Source organism: Staurois parvus, unplaced genomic scaffold (genome assembly GCF_062004578.1).
Source record: "Staurois parvus isolate SC_StPar_1 unplaced genomic scaffold, SC_StPar_1.0 ptg000116l, whole genome shotgun sequence".
Classification (NCBI taxonomy): Eukaryota; Metazoa; Chordata; class Amphibia; order Anura; family Ranidae; genus Staurois; species Staurois parvus.
Genome location: NW_028317912.1, coordinates 2176523 through 2181098, shown reverse-complemented (window position 1 = coordinate 2181098; position 4576 = coordinate 2176523). Strand labels below are relative to the sequence as shown.

General features: G+C 43.3%; 1 long non-coding RNA gene across 1 annotated transcript; it reads left to right on the top strand.

The window, feature by feature from the left end:
• Positions 1-2266: 2266 nt before the first annotated feature.
• LOC149467280 (uncharacterized) lies at positions 2267-4084 on the top strand. The gene is made up of 2 exons (XR_016311973.1): positions 2267-2367; positions 2906-4084. It is a non-coding gene; the product is annotated as an uncharacterized LOC149467280 (long non-coding RNA).
• Positions 4085-4576: the final 492 nt, after the last annotated feature.

The following is a 4576-nucleotide window of genomic DNA, read 5'->3' as shown; positions in this document are numbered from 1 at the left end:
GTTCACACTGATGCGGTGTGGAATTTGCACCGGTTTCTGTGCGACTTCTGCACCGCATCATAATCACACCCCGATCGTGTGAACACCGCTTCGAGTGTGCATTTTAAGTTAAAGTGATTCTAAAGGTTCATTTTTTTTTTTTTGGGGAAAATAACAAACATGTCTATACTTACCTACTGTGTGCAGTGGTTTTGCACAGGGCAGCCTGAATCCTCCTTTTCTCGGGTACCCCGCAGGCTCTCCTGGCCCCTCCCTCCTGTCAGGTGCCCCCACAGCAAGCAGCTGTCTATTCACACACGGGCTTGGCCCCGCCCCCTCTTGGCTGACTGGCTGTGATTGACAGCAGGGGGAGCCAATGGCTCCTGCTTGCTGTCTCAGCCAATGAGGTGGCAGAGAACTGGGACAGCCAAGGCTGTCATTCACATCGCTGGATCGCGATGAGGCTCAGGTAATGTCAGGGATCGGTGTCCCTGCCGCGATACGCCGGGCGGCGCATGCGCAGGACACCGATGCATTCCAGTCAGCGGGCCCCGGGCGATCACGATGGCCGCACATGCGCACTCGCGGTCATGGACGCGCGCCTGGCACCAATGACAGCGCAGGGTGAGCTATTTAAACAAGGATTGAGGTATGTCAGATTGCCGTTTGGTCTTTTGTTCCTGTACCTGATCCTGTGTTACTCCGTTGCCGACCTCTGCATTGTACGTGACTCTGATTGTATCCTGCTTAACCCTTGGCTTGCCTGACCATCCTTCTGCCTGACCCTTGTACCGCGCTGTCCGCTAGTTACTGAACCCGGCTTGTGACCTCGACCATTCTCTGCCTGCTCCTCTGGTACCTCGCTGCCCGCACGTTGCTGACCTGGCCCGCCTGACTACGCTTTCACCCACCCAGACGACCTATCCTTCCATCCCGCACGGATCACTATTAGTAGTCTGCCTGCCTCTTCCCATCAGACTCCATTACCGCAGCCCCCTGCCGGTGCTCTCTACCACAGCCGGATGCACTCGGGGGTCGCGACCTGGTTCCAGTCTGCACCAAGTCCATCCCCACCATCAGGGGCCCTGGTGAATAGCAGGCTGGGACTTAGACCCCGCACCCTGAGGAAATCCGTGCTGTGGGCTGCTAGAGACACTGCCAGGCGGTTCTTGACAGGTAAGTATTGAGGGGGCTGGGGGCACTGCTGCACACAGAAGGTTTTTTATCTTCATGCATAGAATGCATGAAGGTAAAAAACCTTCAGCCTTTACAACCACTTTAACAACACCCTGAAATCAGTTTGCGGTTCCTATGCGAATCAAATGAGATGTGCCGCATCGCATTAGTGTGAACCAGGGATTAAAATGCACTCGTTTAGGGTTGTATAATTTTGTGTTGGGAGCATTTAAGTTCACTGTTGAAGAACTGGAGTGAACATAAACTTTGTGCACATTATTTTCTATATTTTATTTTTGTATACTGTGTACATGGTGTTAACATAACCATTTCAGAGAACTTATGATTCACTCTATGAAAATTATGTATTTGTTTTAAAGTACTCATGAAATTAGAGGTAATACCATAAGCACATTATTATTTCATTATTTTTTGTAGTAATTTATATTTTTGCATAATTTGATTTACTTAATTTAAAAAGCAGCACAGCAACTGTTTTATATATATATTGGTTTATGCATGTGCGAACACAAGATTGGTGCTAGCGGCAGCAACTAGCAATTCATATTCACTACTTTAAGGGAAGTGCAGGAGTTCACACACATTGATTACTTTATGTAGCTATGGAAGCAAAAACCTTGAAAAAACACCTTGTTCTATGGAAGATATCCACAAGATGTGTTTTTTTACATTTGCCCTCACCTCTTGTTTTTACCTTTATTCCTCTGAAAATTGCTATGTGCTTGATCACCGTAAGTACACAGTACACTATACCACTTATACATGTACAGGTACTTATAAGGCAGGATCATACTGGCAGCAGTATGTGTCAATGACAGTCAACACATCTATGTGCAGGTAACTTGGTGTTGCCTCTTATGTTCCTGCCAGCCTAGACCTTGATCTATGAGACCTATAGTTATAGTTATGTATCCTTACATTTATATCAAAAGGATGTCACTTCACTATGTTTGCCAACACCCCTAACCTAAATGACTTTATCAAAATACCCTTGTTTCCTATTCACCCTGCTTTTAAAACCTGCAAACTTTGAATTGCCAGCCAGCAGATATTGTTATAGTCTTTGTTTCCTTTACGCCTTTACTTTCCTAGGGCTCATTGAAACATGGTTGTCACCGTATTACCTGCTGTACTGTCACACAAAGGTCTACAAATCAGCCATTTTTCGTAGGCATAGTAATAAAGAAGGAGGTAAGGAGGGTATCTTTCTTTTTTCAGTAATGTTCCTTTAATCCAAATAGCCTCCTACCTTTCTCTTTCTGTCTGCTTCTTCTCTTCCTCATCCTTCCCATTCATTGTGCTCCTTGCCTTGCTAGTCCCCTTGAGCTATTCTTCTGCATGGATTAAAGACACCAAATGACCAGGTAAAGGCAAGAAATCCACTAATATACTAAGATTTTGTTTACATAAATCACAGAGACTTCCACATCATCCATGAGGATGTCTGGGGCTCCATGTGATCTGGCTTGCCTGTAACTAGTCTGAATATCCAGAGTAAGGCAAAGAATACCCATTTAGACAATTTCAAAAGGGGGAAAAAATATCCTTCCAGGCTACAAATATGGCAATCGGATAACACACGGGATTTTAGAAATATCATTTCTGGCTTTGGCTCTTTAGATACAGTATATTATCATCTGGCTCCTTCCTCTCATTCTGTTCTTTTTTCCTTCTTTCTAATTCCTCTTTAGTCTTCTCTAATTTTTGTATTTTGTTTCTTTGTACATAGGAAGCAAAATACAAGGAAAACAGAGCAACATTGGAGGACAGAGACAAGGTACAAGAGCTAGAAGAGAAAGAAAAAAAGATACAAAAGGTAAATGATAGAATATAGGAGAAAGACAAAGGGGAAAAAAGAAACAAAGGTAACATGGATGACAGGTAAAAGAAGGACAAGCGAAAGGGAAGAAAAGAGAAAAAGAAAGGCAGCAATATGAGGAAAAGAAACAAGAAAGGAGATTGTGAGCCTATAGCTTGCATAAAGAGCATTAAATTGTTACTAAATCCACAACAGTAAAATCAGTCTGTATATGCAGTAAAGCACGCCTATGTAAACACTGCACTAATACAGATTGCAGGATGTTAATTGACCACAAGATGGCAGTGTTCTACGGTTCAGTTATTCAAACTTTATTGAAGCAAAGCCTTGTTGAACTTGTATTCTGGTAGTAGGACTTCTGCACTCAGACGGGGAGTAAACAGACTATATTTCCCATAAGAGCTGGCAAAGAAGCTGGAGAATATTTATTGAGAAGCCCATGAACTGTACAGAAAGAAAGAAGATGGTGGGAGGCGCAGGACATTTGTGTGGAGAAGGCCGTGAGGGATTCAGAGGATCCAGGCTGGATCAGGCCACCTCATGAAGAAGGAAAGAGGAACTGCAGACCGCTGGTACCGATGATGAGCAGGACAGTCAATGCTACAGGCAGGCGGATGGTAGTGCTGCCATCTGCATTGTGTCTTAATTGAGAGATCAAGATAACATGGGGGCCCCTCCAACAGAGAGACTACCACTCATGCTGCAAATACTACAAACTGGGTGAGAGGGTTCCATAATCCAGATCATCACAAGTTGAAAGTGTTATTTCCAGTCGTTCAGTTCAGTAAACTTTACACCACAGATTATCACATTGGGACACAGACTGCCTAGCCCATTCAGTACTGTAGCCTAGTGCTTTAGTGTCTCCCTATTATTCTGAAACTGTAGCACATGCCCTCTGCAGACAGGATTACACTAGTATCTCATTTCAAGTCTCTTCCAGATCCAAAAGAACTTGCTTCACCAGACTAGTTCACCATCCTTAGGGGTTCAACCTCTGTTGATGTCTACTTCCGCCCTTTCTTTGATTTTAGCTTATTCTTGCCTTTGTCTTTTGAGTTAAATAAACATTACCCAGTTTCAACATCACTCAGAGGTGAATCTTTCTGTTGCTGTACCATCTTGAGGAAATCTTGCTCTTACACAAAAAAGCATCTTAATCTTAATGTACCCCAACTAGGGCCCCATCAAGCGTGCACACAATATGTCACCATTCCTTGATGAGATGCAAAAGGGGAAACTTATTGCTTATAAAAAAAAAGATTCATCTCCAGAGTTAAGCCCAATTCCCAGCTATTGAGAACCCAAAAGTGAGTTAGCCTAGCATCTTGATAGTCCACTTCAGCTCACTTGGGGAGAGATATCTCAAAAGCTGGAATTGATGTCTAAATTCTGATCCTGCATTACATTTGGGTTTACTTACAGTGATACTGTTCTCTATTATTTTGTTAAGCGTTTCTAGAGTGTCTATTTCTATGCACATCTATTTTCATTCTTTTTGTGCTCGCACTCCTTCTACTCTGATCTCAATACAATCAGAATATTTGTTCACCTTAAACTGTGTGTTTATTTTATGGTTCA